At 41.3% G+C, this 17,112-nt stretch overlaps 1 protein-coding gene across 5 annotated transcripts in view; it reads left to right on the top strand.

The window, feature by feature from the left end:
- The window catches only part of SNX24 (sorting nexin 24), a 139,184-nt gene that overhangs the window by 16,988 nt on the left and 105,084 nt on the right, over positions 1-17,112 (top strand). The window lies entirely within an intron of this gene.

The raw sequence follows: 17,112 nt of genomic DNA, 5'->3' as shown, positions 1-17,112 counted from the left end.
CTTGGGGAACAATTTAACTTCCAAATGACACCCATGAGTACTTGTTATCATTTAAATATGCTTCCTTTTGTCAATAACAGAATAACAAATACTGGTTAGATTTCTAATGTTGATTCAGATACCAGGAAACCTGCTGAATAAATTAGTGTACATTTGATTTATATTGACCAAAATTTTTTACATTGCTGTGTTACAGGTCAAGGTGACATGCATTTAAATGCGCTGTAGAGCAGAGGTCATGCTTGACTGACATGAATGCTTACACTGTTTTTAATTAACTTTTAAATATTATCCTAAAATTCCTTCTCAAGTACCAATGATTAGGAAAAGGATTGAAAGGAACTTAGGACATTAGTGGAGACCTTATTTTAAAAGTCAATAATCTGGATCTTTCCCATAAAAATTATTGGAGTAAATTATTGCTACATTTTATCTTATAATTTGTATGGAAATCAGATCTGCATTTTCTGTCATAGCCTCTGAATTCATTGTCTGTGGGTTTTCCATTGATAGTTTTGCAGAAATAATCTGAGATAGCAGTGAAAAAAGCAAAATAATGAACAATGTCTTACCTAGTACAGAAAGTACTTTATCAAGCAAATGCATTTTCTTAGTGCTGTGAACTTTTTCATTGATGTTGTTGTTGTGTGTATGTGGAAGGAGGATGGTTTGCAGGGTGAAGATATAGATTAAATTTGTCAGCCATTTGTTGGTGGTCCAGAGTAATAAGTTGTAGGGAAGCTTTAATCAACACCTGATTTGCCCTTTGAAAGAGTATCTTCACAATGCATACTGCTGCTTTTGCATATTAAAATTGTTGGAGATGGGCCGGCCCCGTGGCTTAGCAGTTAAGTGTGTGCGCTCCGCTGCTGGCGGCCCGGCTTCCAATCCCGGGCGCGCACCGACGCACCGCTTCTCTGGCCATGCTGAGGCCGCGTCCCACATACAGCAACTAGAAGGATGTGCAGCTATGACATACAACTATCTACTGGGGCTTTGGGGGAAAAATAAATAAATAAAATTATTTTAAAAAAAATTGTTGGAGAAAAAGCATTTTGCTTTCAGGGTAGAATTTTTCTCATTTATGCCCCGTGTAAGAAGCTTTCAAAGGTTTAGAACTGAAACGTACAAAGGTTTTTATTCTTCTCAACCACGAAGATCTTTGTTATTAATCAAAAAGTGTGCTTTGGGAATTCGGGATAACCTTCTGATCTTTGCTTCTTGAGGAGCTGCACATAATCAAAAGGGAGCACAAAGCTCCTTTACTTTAAAACTTTCATGTGAACTTTTACATGTGTAAACAGAGCTACCTTCCAGAGCAGAAAGGGATGTCAGCTCTAACCTCCCTGAACCTCATTTCCCTCCCCGCCTCAGTGATTGGCAGTGTTCCTAGGGTGTCAGGTTAGTTTCAGCCACACAGTTGTTCCTTAGCCTGGGGCTTTGTGCCGAGGTTTCCCATGCCCAGAACAACATTAACCCCATATTGTTCATGAGGGCAAAAGAAGTGGCAGTGCTGCAAATGCTAGTAAGAGAGAAAAGGAAGTGGAGATAATACAATTGAAAGTGGTGAGAGAATGACAAATGTTGCAAGTGCGTATGAGATGAATCATTCAATAGTAGGAATGATTCTGAAGGACAGAGGGGAGAGTCATGAGTGTTTCTCTTAAGAGGACATGCACTTAAGTGACTGACAGATGGAAAAACTTCGGGTGTCAGCACCAACTTTGGGTGCCTGATGCTAAGAGAGAACAGGGAGTTTGAGAAAAAGACTAATTGTTGATGTGATGGTGGCTGCTAGTGGGTGGCCCATTGGAAAACTGTCCAGTTGAGGGCTTGGGCTTCTAGTGCAAATAAGTAGCTGTTAAAGCTGTAGTGCTCAGCCCTTGGTGCACATTAAAATCACCTGGAGATCTTTACAAACTACGGATTACTGGGTCCCAGCCTCAGCGAGTCTGATGGCTCTGGGGTATGGACTGAGCATCAATTTTTAAAAGGTCCCTGGGTGATTCAAATGAGCAGTTGAAGTTGAGAACTGCATTAAAAATGTCCCCGTGATGCTTGTGGAGATCATTAAGGCGAGTTACTTGCCCCAACACATCAGTGGTTCTTTGGAGCGATTAAAACTACAGATTTTCAGGCTCTATCCCCAGAGATTCTCATGTAATTGGGGCCCAGGCTTTGGTATGGTTTAAAAACTCTCCAGGTGATTTTAATTTGTAGCTAAGCCTGCAAACTACAGAGTAGGTAGCTTACCCTGTTTTGAAAAAGATGCCCTATAGACCGTATATTTAGCATGAAGGAGAAACATCAGCTGTGTTTTAGAGCTTTAAAGGTTTGGTTCACCTGATCCAGCATAAGTGCATCTAGGACTGAGTGCTTAAACCACTCGTAAGTCTTTGGATCCATAAACAAATGGACTTAAGAAAAGCTTTTCTGACCTCAACCAGTTTGAGGAACTTCTAAGGGGTGTCATTACTAAGCTTTGGAGCCAAACAGACTTGGTTCCACATTCTTGCTTTGTTACTGACTAGTGAGGGAACTTGTGCAAGTTATTAACCTCCCTGAACCTCGTTTCCCTAAAATGCCTACCTCAGTTTTCTCTCAAGGATCCAACGTAAGGACTGAGCACGTAGTAAGAACTAGCTATGTGGGGCAGCCATTGTTAATTCTGATACCTCTAATTAAATATTTGCCAGTAAGGGTTAATATGTTATCATATATTTTACCTGTTTTTCATCTAGTATGAAAATTTTTCTTTTTTTCTTACTGTTGAATAATTCCATATTTAATTCACTGCTTTAAACGAATTCTTTTTTTAAAGCAATGTCTAAGGAGCCTTGCAGTGCTTTCAAATTAGAGATTGACATCTAAAGTGTCCTAGTCACCTCCTATGTGAGAACAAATGAAGAACATTGACTATGTGGTTAAACAACCAGTTGTTGACAGCTGCTGTTTATTGATCACAGAGTGCTTAGATGAAATTCCAGTCACTTTAGACTCCTAACAGTATTCTCAAGTAAAACCTTGAATTGGTTTCCTACTTTCTCCACATAGAAGAAAGTCTTTTTAGAAGAGGCCTGGCAACCAAACCTAAATTTGTAAGTGTTTTAGAACATGGCTCTGGCTTGGCAGTGGGGTGGGGCAGTCCCCACCCAGACCCATTCCTGTGTGATTTGCTCTGAGCGGAAGTAGGAGTTTTGACTCCTGACTCATCAGTGTTCAGGTGAGGCCAGGTTCAGGTGAGGCCAGTTTTAACACATGGCATTTTAACCTGGAGTTTTGTTTTTGAAGCTCCTTCAGTCAGAGTGTGCTCCTTGAGTGAGTTCTGCCTCTAGAATGTTCTGTCGAGCTCATCTTTCTGTGGCCCAAAGGATTCTAAATGCCTAGCTGGGGAGGCTGACAGTCTGTTTAATTGAAGGTTAGTTCAGAGTGTATGTGATTTGTTGTGAGCACGTTCGCATACTGGGTGCCATGTAGGGCCTGAAGAGGGGGCTGGCGGGGAGAGCCAGGCAGAAGTGCCAGGCAGGAGCTGTAAGAGGTGGCAGTGGATGAGGGCTGAGTGAAAGCACAGAGGTGTGCAGTGTGAGGCACAATTTTATCAGCCTCACTATTTGCTTACATTCATTTATTCAGTGAATAGTTCTTGAAGGCCTGCAGTATACCAGGCACTGTACTGGGCCCTGGGGATGCCATCACTTTCAGCAGTTTTCTTTCCAAGACCCTCAAGACATTCCAGATTTCTCTCTCAAAGGGATTCTTCTAGTTGTGAACACAGTGTACACTAGAGCTATAGTTAATCAACGAATCCTGTATCTCTCCATGGAGAGCTGAACGTATAAATACAGTTATGTTAGCAAGCTTAAATATGACTAAACTGTTAACCTTAGTTTCCTTATCTTTAAAACAGGTTAACAACTGTACCTAACCCGTAAGTTCATTGCCAAGATTAAATGAAATAATGCATGTGAAACACCTGGCAAGGTGTCTGCCTCAGATTATAGTTAGCTCAATAAGTGTGGCTGCTATTGGGCCTTTCTCTGCCTTTACAACCTTGGTTCAGTCTCTTCCCTGAAGGCCAGGTGCTAAAATACAGTCAAGAAGCCTGTGTGAAAGACAGGAAGGCAGCTGGGAGAGGGGTCTCTTAGCAGGTTTCCTTGTTGTCTAAGGAAAACATTGGAGAGCCAGGGTGGGAGCATTAAATAGGTGAGATTGTGCAAGTAGAGAGGAAAATTGATTTGTGTCCCTTGGTTGCTGACCTGTCGCATCTTTTTTTACTTGTTCTCATAACCAGACAATCCAGTATTAGAGCCAGTGCTTGTGAGTCAGGCAGGAGCTAGGGTTATGTTTGTTGTGTCAACTTGACCTCTCTGGGAGGACATTCTATGAGACGGGAAGTAGCAGTGCAATTGAAGGGTGGACTTTGGAGTTGATGACTCCGGCCACTTCCTCACCGTGTGTTTAATGGTCACCGGTTGCTTAAATGCTGTGAGCCTTGGCTCCCTTAAATGGCGATAATGGTAACTGCTTCATAGCCAGTAGGGATTGTTTTAATCAAATGAAATAATAGCTGTAAAGCCCTTAACATGTAGTTGGTTCTATAGTATTAGTGTTGGCATTTGTTTCTAAAAATTTAAATCTTTATATTTGATTTACATAGAGAGTTCCTTGAGTTAGGCTTGTGTCAGATTCCTGATTTGAGTAGTTGATACCATAAACTCCTCTCCTGTTCCTTCCCTTTACCACCAAAGCAAAACAAGAACAATAAAAATAATGCCTTTCAAGTGAACATTTGATAAAAATACCAGTATGGCAAAGGGATTTGGGGTTCATGAAGTTGAATTAGAGTTTGACTGGTATTTATTTTATCCATGGATTGTATAGAATTGTTTCTTGTGTACGGTAGACACACTCTATCAAAACTGATTAATGGTAGAGTTTTAACAAGTGGAAAATACAATGTCATGAAAAAAGATTACCCAAAACTCCAGAGAGCTCGCATGTTAAGACTTCATTTTTATGCAGAAAAAGTACATAAATCTACAGATTGCCCATGCAATTATGCACTTCTAAAGAAGTCTTCTTTTAACATTTTGCTGTCATCTGCTCGAGGCTTATGCAGTCTAGGGGGAGTGCAGCAGAGCAGAAAGTGTCTGGGCCTGAAGGTCAGCCAGACCTGGGTCTTCACCTTGACATGCCTCCGCATGCCTCTGTCTCCTCGTTTGTAAGATGGGAGAATGCTAGCACTGAGAGTTGTGAGGATAAAAATGTAATTGAGATGATAAATGAAAAGCACCTAGTACAGTGCAAGAATGTACTGAAAAATCATTGCTGTTATTATCCTGGATCTAAAAAGCAGGAGGAGAATGGTAGTTCTCTTTATTGAAAGCAGGACACAAGAAGTGTTTGTTTTATGTTTTCTTGTGTCATCTCTGCCTCTGGCCTGGACATCCCTGCCTTCCTGCTCAGTGCCACCTGCCCAGGGACCTGAAGTCTCTTGGATTTACACTGCATAGGAGGAAGGTGCAAGCCGGGTCTGCTCTGGAGATTGTAATGAAGCCTGCTGTGATTCTGGTGCTGGAAGAGGCCTTCCTGCCGGGCAGAGTTATTCTTGACTGGACCAAAGTACCAGCAGCCCCAGTAACCAGGATCCCACTTGAACCAGTTGGGTCCCAAGGGCTCTGGCCTTGCTGTTGCCTGAGTGGTCCTGGTTGGGGGCGGGGGGGGTCATGCTAGTGCCTGTTGGGGATGTTCCTGGACATGCAAGGGATTTGAAGGTAAGATTTGAAACATGCACCCAGTTCATTGGAGGTTAATTTAGACAACCAAAGAGAGTTTTCCAGTATTGTCGTTAAACGCTGGAGAGGAACTTAAAACAGAAACTCAGTACTAAGGATGGTCCTTGGTACACTGAGTTTTGGTAATTCGAGGAAGTCTTTTGTAAGCTTAAATGTCCAGTAATGCTTAGGAAATAATACTTGTAGGAATAAGTATTATTCCTATATTATTATTCCAATAATACTTATAGGAAACATTTTCACATAAAAAAATAGAACCAGAAGTGCTAGAAACTGGCTTATTAAATAGTAATGACAAAAAATGATTTAAAATCTCGCATGCGCGCATGCACATGTGCGTATTTAATGTTAGATTTCATGAAAGGTAGACTTAAACACTTCTGTTTTATTTGTCCAGTTTTTGCTTCCTTCAGCTGCCCGAGTTCTATGCAAGAGCACCTCCTTGTACAATAGAGTACTGTAGAACTGTGAACTTTCCTCTTGAATTTCTTATGGACCATTTTGTATTTAAACCTTTGTAAACAGTTCCATTGATTTTCTTTCTTTTTTTTTTTTTGGTGGGGAAGATCAGCCCTGAGCTAACATCCATGCCAATCCTCCTCTTTTTGCTGAGGGAGACTGGCCCTGAGCTAACATCTGTGCCCATCTTCCTCCACTTTTATGTGGGACGCCGCCACAGCATGGCCTGACAAGTGGTGTGTCGGTGCACGCCCGGGATCTGAACCCAGGCCGCCAGCAGCAGAGTGTGCGCACTTAACTGCTACACCACGGGGCTGGCCCCCCATTGATTTTCTTTAAGTGGTATACAGACTGTTTTTAAATGAATATAGGTAGGCATTGGATTCTTAAGTTGGCTATAGTACTGTCATTTTGAAAGTGTATATTTATTAAAAAAATTTTTTTTTACAATAGATTTGGAGGGTTTTTTAAAAGCAACATTTATGTTAGAGATATATGCATTTTCATTAGCCGTTTATAATGGCATCAGTTTATAAAAATCAAGAAATTTTAGTCTTTGGAAGCACCTTAACATATTTGGAACTGATCAACTGCTTAATATATTTGTAACATTGTAAGATAGTGAATTTTAAGAAGTAGTTCCATAAAAGATAGATGAGGATTATGAACGATCAGTGCCCTTTAACCTCTTGTGCGCTTAGTCTCAATATCCAGTGGAAGCAAAGCATTTATCTTTTATAAAGTAGCATAATTAATCAATGTAGCTTAGTTAATCAAGTATTTGAATGCCTGCTTGGTGCCAGTCAGCTATTTATTGACAACTATAGAGCATGATTCTAGCCCTCAAGGAGTTTGCAGTTTAGCTGTGCACCAAATGACACAGTACTCACGAAGCAATAATGAATGCTTATGGTAATACATAGCAAAATAGCAAATTGTATTGAATGGAGATTTTGAGTGGGATCGGAGAGGAATAAAGTACCTGGAAGACTTCCTGTGTCATGTATGCAGGAGGTAGTGGTGGGTAGAGAATGGAGGTGTTTTGGATCATGGGGCAGAGCCAGATTGCAGAGGTCCCCATGGAGGACTGTATTTGTTCCATGTGCTCCTGGAGGGTGGGTAGCAACCAGTGTTGAAGGTATCAGAGTCCATTTCACTTTTGATGGGGAGTGGGGAGAGGAGGGCACATTCTAGTGGGTGGAATATCTGAGTTGCTTTGGAGGGAGGGATGCAAAGGAGAGAATGCCCATCACTGGCATCAGGTAAGGGTGGGATCAGAAACTCTGAAATCTGATAACTTTGTGCAGAAATAAACAGGGCTGCATAGCATGTTTCTGAACAGCAAAGTGACGTCAAAATGAGGAAATCGTGTTGATTAAACTTAGCTTGGTGTACAGAATGTTTCCAAAGTGGGGTGATTGGAGTCAGCTATGGGACTGTTGCTATGGCCCAGACTTGGCTATGGGGACAGAGAAATAATCAGGATGAAGGTCTTGACTAGGACAGTGGCATAGGAGAGACGTGAGGGATTCTGAAGAGAATGTCGGTGGACTTTAGAAACTGTCTGGAATTGGCAGCTAAAAGAAAAGGATAAAAAATAAAATGTAGTGCCCTCTATCTCATCTGTTGGTGGTCTAGTCGTTAAACTACGGCACTTTCATCATAGTGGCTGGGTGCGTTTCCCAGTCAGGGAACCACACCACTTGTGTGTGAGTTGCCACACTGTGGTGGCTGCGTGTTGCTGTGATGCTGAAAGCTATGCCACCAGTATTTCAAATACAGCAGGGTCACCTATGATGGCCAGGTTTCAGTGGAGCTGCCAGGCTAAGACAGACTAGGAAGAAGGACCTAGCCACCCACTTCTGAAAAAATTGGCCACGAAAACCCCATGAATAGTAGTGGAGCATTGCCTGATATAGTGCTGGAAGGTGAGAGGATGGCACAAAAAGACTGAGCAGGGTTCTGCTCTGCTGTACACAGGGTTACTAGGAGTCAGAATCGACTGGACTGGCACTAACAACAACAGAAAATCTCATCTCTACGTACCTATTCCCTTGGCACTTCCTGCCCTACACGCCTGAACTGCTCCCCCTATCCCTTACTTGCTGGAGGATGCGGGTTCTCATGCCTCTGAGTCTCATGTTCTGCCTGCAGGAAGCCTATCCCACTCCCCTACCCGCAGATGGTTAGCCTGTATTTTCCCTTCCCGAACCCGTTCTAGTTTCACTTCCTCCCAGTAGCCAATGGTGAGATTTTCGCTTTTGCCCCAAGAGTTTTCTTCTTACTCTCTTGTCTCCAAGCCTATAAGCCAATGAGTGAGGATTCCCCATGGGAGCCCTCAGGCCATGCTGTGAAAGGTGGCTGCCACACATGGCTGGATGTCTACTCTGTTCAGATGATGCTTGAGACTCAACCTGATTCTGGCTTTTCCTGGACAGGATAGGCGAAGAGAGGAGGACCATACAACAGAATGATGGCTGATCAGGGAGGATCCATGAACAGCACAGCTGCAGTGAGCCACATCTGCCTGAGTGAAGGAATTCCTAGATGATGAGACAACATCCTCCTTGGGACCAGGGGTGGGAGAATGGAGTGGGGAGGTTGATGCCGGTTCCTTTTTCTTCACAGAACTTGGTACATAGGTTTCTTCCCTCCCTTCCAAGTGCCTGGTTGGCGTTCAGTTCACTTGAAGCACATGGGTAGGCCAGGCCCGCTGTGTGGTTAGGGGGCCCAGTGGCGTTCTAGAGAGGGCAGAGAGGTCAGGAGAAGGAGGTGGAGAAGGGACCTGTGGAGATGGGGAGGAATCTTCGAGGAGCAGTTTCAGTTGGAGGATGGAAGTCAGATTAAGGAATTAAGCAGTGAATTAAGGAAGTTGGAGAGAGAGTGAGAAAAATAGAGCGTGGGCCCTTGCAGATGCTTTGACAGAGAAAGGAGAGAGAGAAAGCAAGAAGGGGAAGCAGGTCAGATCAAGGCTTTTTCTAAATCAGAACACAGACAGTGGGCTTTTCAAGGTCAAAGAAAGGAGGCCGTGGTGTGAGAGCCTGTGGGTTTTGAAAGGAGAGGGAGTGTAAGTGGGAATGAAGCTTCCGGGGAGGCAAACTGCAGTTCTCGGCGTGGCTTCTCCTGTCAGATTACAGAGTTGAGCCGATGAGTCAGCCCTATAGAGTTGGGGGCTAAGGGATGAGTTTAGAACGGCATTGTCCAGTAGAAATAAAATGTGAGCCACATTAGGGATTTAAAATTTTTTAGTAGCCATATTTAAAAAGGTAAAAAGAAAGAGGTGAAATGAATTGTAATAATATATTTTATTTAACCCAATAAATCCAAAATATTTCAACATGTCACCACTATAAAAATTATTAATGAGATATTTTATGCATATATTTTTAGGAATTCTTTGAAATCTGGTGTGTTTTTTACGCTTATAGGACACTTCCATTTGGACTAGCCACATTTCAGATGTCCAGTACAACATGTGGCCAGTGCTACTATATTGCACAAAGTAGATTTAGAAAATAGGAGGGGTCCAGTTTATAGCAAAACATGTAGTGAGGCAGGAGTAAAGGTGTCCACTTTGGGGAGCTGAAATCTCAAGTGTTAGCTTCTTTAGCTACTGTTGAGAATTTAATCTCACTGTTATTTGTCTATACTGTCAGCATGAGTACTCTCCAGGCTCTTGGTTTCGGCTCAGATGAGGCATATTCTGCTTGTGGCTGACATGTCCTTAAGTAGACAGAGCTATGGAGCTAGGAAGCAGTATCGAAGGGGGCTCCAATCACTCTTTGGGCTCAGTTCTCAGGTCTCCCACTTACTAGCTGTGAGTCACTGAGCAAGTTACTTTCCCTTTCTGTGCCTCAGTTTCCTGATCTCTAAAATGGGGATAGTAACAACAAATTTTATTATATAAAATTCTATACTTATGTCTTAGAATTGTTGCAAAAATTAAGTGTGGAGGGCTGACCCACAGTTAAGGCTAAACAAATAAGATGTTTAAAAGAAGATGTTCAGATTACTTTATTTGCATCCGTGTTAATCATCATTATAGATTTTTTTAAAAAACTTTTCTAGGGACGGGAACTTGATCAAATGTTATTTGAGGTTGGAGTTTAAACAAAAAAACTGCCTCCTTCAATCTTATGTAAACATAGATAAAGTTTCACATTTACTAAATTAGAATATATGGAGCAGTAATCAATATATTATTCTTAGGAGCCACCTTGGAGTAGGTGATAGACTCTTTAAAATCTTTCACAAATGGAATACCAAACTTGAATTTGCAAACTGGTGTTTCTGAGAAACGTGCCACTGACATAAGGCAGCTTTGTTCTAATTGCATCCCAATTTGGAAAAACTTTTTCATTAAGAATATCAGAATGAAGAGGCTGTTAGAATGGAGCTGGGGGTGAGGGGGAGGGGAACTAGGGAAGTAGAAACCTTGTAAAAGCTACTGCCCTTGTGTCCTTATCTGTCAGTCAATGTCCCGTTATTCAGATGAGCTTTTACAACAACCAGACAGCTGGAGCACATCCCTAAGTGAGGATGCAGGAACCTGCCTGCCTGCTGTGTCCAGCTCAACCCTTCTAACTGAGCCCAAAGTTGACTTTTGCCTATAAAAGTGGAAAATGGGCCTGATAAAAATGTTTAGTCTGCAGGGCCTTGTTTTATTTGTCATATCAGAAAAGAACAATGTTTTGTTGCGTTGTGGTCAAAATAGAAGCCGACCTTGCTTGTTCACAAAAGCTCAAATCCTGGAGATAAGGGGGGCAGAATAATAGAGTACAATGGAAAGAGAAGAGTGTAATTATTTGTAGCTTGTCAAGTGAAGCCCTTTCAAGCCTCAAGTGATTCAAATCTGGGAACTCTGCACAATTCTGTAAACGAACCACAACCAGCATCAGAGAAATCTCCCCTGGCCCGCAGACAGCGCTGAAATTGCATCAGTTTGTCATACACTGAGCACGCCAGCCTCACACAATATCATTTGGTTGCAAATGGGCCTGCCCCCAAAGCCCTGAAACACGTTCTGTGGTATCTGACTCTTGGCCTGCGATTTGTCATGTCCCTGCTGCTATCAGTGTACAGTAATTTTAATAGATTCTGATGGTTTCCTTGTAGAAACACAGGATGCATCTGGTTTGGGCGTAGGACATGGGAGAGGCTCTTCTGGCTGAAGACAAGAGTGTGTGCAGAAAAATTGGAGATTCATTTTATTTCATTAAAAATTGGTTTTAGGTTATAGGGTTGTGTTTTTATGAATTAAAACAAAAATTCCCTGCACAGTTTAATAGCTATAAAATATATTGCTTGTTTTTATCTTTAAAGTAGTTAACTCTTTAGAAATGTATTGCTGGCAGCAGTTTCCACTTTTAGAAGTCACAGCTGTAAGTATGGAATCAGTTGAATGTAATAGTTTATTTAGTCTCTTGTTACTTGAAATGTGGTCCATCCATCAGCCGCAGTTAGAAATGCAGACTCTCAGGCCCCACCTCAGACCTTCTGGACTCAGAGTCTGCCTTCCCACAAGATCCCTAGGGGATGCGCATGCGCGTTGAAGTTTGAGAAACTGAGAACCTCAGATTTAGAGCACAGGCTTCGGAATCAGAGAGATCTGTGTTCAAATTCCGTGTTTCTGACTTTGTTTGTTTGACTTTGGGCAATTTGATCAATGTACTAAGCCCCAGGTTCCTCCTCTATAGAGTGAGGATTATATAACTACATCATATGGTTATTTTGAGGATTAAATTAAATTATAAATATGTAGATGGAGATATAAATATCTCTATATTTACAGTGCTTGTCATAGAGAAAGCATACAATAAATGAAAAATATATAGCAGTACCTCCATGGACTTTGCCGTAAGAGCATTAAAATTTGTCTCATTGTGAAATAATTGGCTGCAAATAATTTCTACAGTACAGGGATTATGAGTTTTATTGATGAACCGTAGCCGACTGTGGCTAAATTTAGTGTCCCTTCCCACATAATCATGCATCTTGTTAACCTTTGTCCCACAGTGTTATTCCGTCATGATTTAGACTATGAGGCGGAGCCACAGACAATGCTGCTACCTGGAGAGGTGTGTAAAATGCACCCACTGACTCCTGGAGATTGGGCCCGGTACCATTTCAGCATCAGCCAGGTTCTGGTTCCAGACCCCTCCCCGTGGCCTTCTGGCCCTGGTCCAGGATAGAAGAAGCTCTAGGCCTTATTCTTGTGCCCTGTGTTCTGGGTCAACTGTGTATGCTTAGGGTTCTCTGTGTCCCCGAAACTACTTCATTGTCACAGGCAGGGGTGCAGGCACGTTTTCCTAGTAGGGACTTGTGGGGAAAAGTACAGAGACAACAATTAACACCAGTTATAAAACAACTTGTTTTTTCTTGGAAAATACTATTTTTCCCTCTGTCTCTTTTTTTCCACCCACAATTAGTCTCTCAGTTTCTGTCTGTAAATGTAAAATTTTCAGGGCACTGGCTTTTAAAGTTATGAATAATAACATAAAAATGTAGTTAGGTCACCCAAATATGCAATTTATTTCCGTATCTGGATCAGCGAGGGAAATGGGGGTGGGAGGATATAGGGAGAAATGGGAGTGGGGGAGGAAATGGGGAAAGTGGGGCAGAGAGACAGAGGGATGGGATGTGGGAATGGATGGAGCAGAGCGAGGGAGAGGTGAATGGAGAAAGATGAAATGGAGTACAGAGCAAGGGAGTGTAGAGAGGGAGAGGAGGGGCAGCTGGGCCCTGAGGTTTGTGCATATCACTTAACTAGCTTCTCAGGATTTCAAAAGGTAGGAGGTGACTATCCTTCAACAAGAGTTCCTAATCTTGAAATTGCATGTAAAGTCTTGCATATATGTGTAGTATGTGTCCACAGAGGTCTCCAGATTTTCAAATCTGTGTCCCCAAGAAAAGTTGAGAATCACACCAAATGACACCTCCAAATGACTTTGCTGCCAAAGCCAACACTGTTCTCTGAGTTGTATTTCTGTATATTTAAGAGTTTCCTTATAGCATATTTCTGTATTTGTTCATGCATGGCTAGTATCTAGTTAAATAGCTTGATGTGTCTTGAACAAATAGCATATCTTCCTGAATATTACCATGACATTTTTTTCTTATCAAATTTTAAAATAACTTGATTAATTGCTTTAGTGATGGTTAGGTTCTGCCATAACTCTGTGAACTTCTGTTAATGTTTGTACATTCTGTTAAAGTTTTAATGTATCCAGTAAGCTTTCAAAACTGTCAGAAATGTATTACTCAAGATTGTCACATCATTGATTCTTATGTTAGAACCTTGCGTAGATGGATTGATAAATATTTTCTGTGGTAATATCATTGGTTCTGTAGAGGAAGCAGATTTAGTGTCAGAGTGTTAACTAACACTATTTGATTTACTCAGTTGGATATATAAATGTCCATTTTAACTTATGAAATTAGAATTTGGAAGTCTCAGATATGAAACACATTTTCTAATTTTTCCTTGCGTTCCTGTAGGAATAAGTTGGTCTGACATGAGCTCTGGATCTGTCTCTACTTATTGCTATATTGAATTACCTTCAATTGTTTCTTTATCTGACAAAACATATGTCAGACGAAATTTCTCTCAAGTCTGTACTCAATAATTACAGACCCAATTGCAGTTGACTCACCTTAAACTTTAATAATAGAGAATGAGCAATAGAGGCTGTAAAATGTCAGGTGACAATTAAGAGAAGGAAGAATGGGGGTGTGGGATTGAATAACAGGTGTCAAGGGGTGGGGAGCTATGTGCTTACCAAGAGCGAAGAGCACCTTTCTGCTGAGGGGTCTGTGTTCTAGTGGGAGGTATATAGCCTCTCTGAATGGATGACTAAAGATTTATACCCAGCTTCTCAGAGAAGTCCACTATAGAAAGCAAAATACATTTGTACCAACACTTCTACTTCTGACAATTGTACCAAGTTGGCAGATAGATTCTTACAAATGCATTGGCCATTTCGGAGACATGTTTTTGTGGAAAAGGACATATTTGAAACGAAAGTGGTTTAAACAGTTTAGAAGTAAACAGGTCAAACAGCTCAATTTTTAAAAAGCACAAGTAGGGGGCTGGCCCTGTGGCCTAGTGGTTAAGTTCTGCCCACTCCACTTCACCAGCCCGGGTTCGCAGGTTCGGGTCCTGGGCACGGACCTACACCACTCAACAGCTATGCTGTGGCAGCAACCCACATACAAAGTGAGGAAGATTGCCACAGATGTTAGCTCAGGGCGAATCTTCCTCAGCAAAAAAAAAAAAGCACAAGTGAAGGGCTGGCCTTGAGTAGTGGGAGGGGCTCCCTTCCTCTGTGAGGATGAAGGGATAAAAGGAGGCTGGATTTGTAGGACTGAATGGGAGTATGTCAGTTACCAGCCCTCTGTGTTAGGGGGCTCCCTATTTCCCTTGCGTGTTGCCTCCTTCCCACTGTCTCCCTGCCTCCTTCTTCTCAAGCTTATTCTCTGTGTTCTGTCTGGAGCAGACACGTGTTGCTCACAGCCTGGCCCGAGGTGTGCAATGCCCCAGGCCCCTCCTGTTCCTGGATCTTCCACCTCTGGACTTGGAATCCCCTGCAGCGTCTCCTTCATATCATCCTCTTTTGTGCATGCTCTGAGAATTGTGGTTTTCTCCTTCACTTCTCTGTAATGCCTTATTATCTGTGACAGTTTTTGGTCTACTAAGAGCACCCAGTCTTGTTTTCTGGTGTGGACATAGATTCGTTATTTTAAAGTATATCTCTAATGTCATTTATAGGAATTCAGGGCAGAAGGGGGAGCCTACAGCCTGTACTCAGCCAACCAACTTAACCCTCTACGAAGCAGCTCCTCCTTACCTTTGGGCCCTGACTTTCATGGATGAGCAGGAAGTTAAGGAATCAGTGGGTTTTGGATAAGGACAGAGGTTTGGAGGATTCTGGGTTTAGGAAAAGTAAGAGCAAAGGTGCTAAAATAGAACCTGGTATAGTGTGCGCTGGAGGGCAGAGAGGAGGTGCAGAGCAAGTGGTGGATTCAGAAGTGTCGGGAGTGTGGTTGTAGGTGAGAAGAGAGTGCAAGGAGACACGAAAGCCCCATGGTGATGGCTTAGACTTGATTTATGGTAGAAGACTCAAGGTATTTAATTGATTATTGACCTTGGGAAAGCATTAATTTTTAGTAGTTAATTTGCAAATGCCTATGCAATATGTTGTAGAAGAAAAACAACTTGAGTTTTAATGAAGTTGTCCATTTACTTTGATTACTGATACATTTGCATCATCTTAATTTGTGTTTTCTGTTTATCAGGCTTCATTCCTGCTTCTTTCTCTGCTTCCTTGCCTTCTACTGGATGGATAGTTTTCTTTATCTCTCCTTTACACATACGCCTCCAGCTGTTTTGGAGGCTATTCATTTTAGAATATTTAATGTTAAGATTTTGGCATTTATCCTTTGCTGTGTATATTTCTAATAATATTTAAAATTATTCATTATTTTTATCTTTCTCCTGAGTAAGACAAGAACCTTAGCATACCTTAACTACTGTACCCTCCCATCCCATTTTCCTATTTGCACAGTGCAGGATATAGAATTTTTGTTAAATTTTTTAAACAAAATTATTTTACAAATATTTTATCAATATCTGTACTCACTGTTTTTTCCTGCATCCCATTGTTTCCCTCTGAGTTCACATTTTATTTGTTGAAGTAAAGTTTATTTAATTTTAAGCAAGGGTCTTTGGATGGTAACATTAATAAACTAAAATAAATTGTTAATAAAAAATACAAGGTCTTAGTTTTGCCTGTACTCTCGGTTGATAGTTTAGCTCCATTCACAAGTCTGAATTGACAGTCATATTTTATCAGCACTTTGAATATCTTACTTCCTCATCTCCTGGCATCTCTTGTTGCTAATAAGAAGTCTGCAGTCAGCCTAATTGTCATTTATCTGTAAGAAGTCTGATTTTCTCTTTAATAGCTTTTAAGACTTTTCTTCTTGTCTTTGTTCAGCATTTTCACTCCAGTATGTCCAGGAGAGAATTTCTTTTTATTTATCCTTCTTATCACTTTGTGCTTTTTTCAGTCTGAGGACAACACGTCTTCATTAAATTCCAGAAAATTATCACCCCTTGGAATACCTTTTAGATGTGTGCAGAAGCTTCTCAATCTATCCTTCATGGCCTTTCGTGACTCTTTCATACTTTTATGTCCTTATCTTTCTGGCTGTGTTCTGGATATTTCCCAAGATTTCTCTTCCACTTCACCAGTTCTCTCTTTAGCTTTGTCTAATCTGTTGTTTAACGGAAGCACCAAGTTCTTAACTTCAGTGATTATATTTTTCATACATAGGATTACATTTGATTCTTTTTCATGTCTACCTGTGTATGTTTTATTTGACCTGCTTTTGTTTTATAATTTTTTACCTTTTCTAATGGATGTTATTTCTTCCTTTATCCTTTTGAGCATATTGTGTTCTTTAAATTTTTCAGATTGTTCTACTGTTTACATTTTTTCCCCAATCATTGTTTGTTGGTTGTTCTCATGTGCTTTAGAATTTTAGTTTGCAGACTTACTTTGAGAGATAGTCTAGCCTCCCTCCACTCCTTATAGCATCCATGTCTAGTGGTTTGGTGGACTCCTATCCCCTCTGCCCTGTCCCATCTTCCTCGTCTCCAGTTCAGTCCAGGCTGCTATCACTTCATGAGCAACATAGGATAGTATAGAGTATAGCACAGACACACACAATAGCACAAGTTGTCTGGAGCCTGACAGCCTGAGTTCAAATCCTGGTACTATTGATTGCTTGCATGTCATCTTGGGAATATTATTATTATTTTTGTGCCTCAGTTCCTCATATATCAAATGAGGATAAT

Source organism: Ceratotherium simum, chromosome 4, assembly GCF_057802395.1.
Source record: "Ceratotherium simum simum isolate JZ-2026a chromosome 4, ASM5780239v1, whole genome shotgun sequence".
NCBI lineage: Eukaryota > Metazoa > Chordata > Mammalia > Perissodactyla > Rhinocerotidae > Ceratotherium > Ceratotherium simum.
This window is presented reverse-complemented; position numbering and strand designations above follow the sequence as displayed.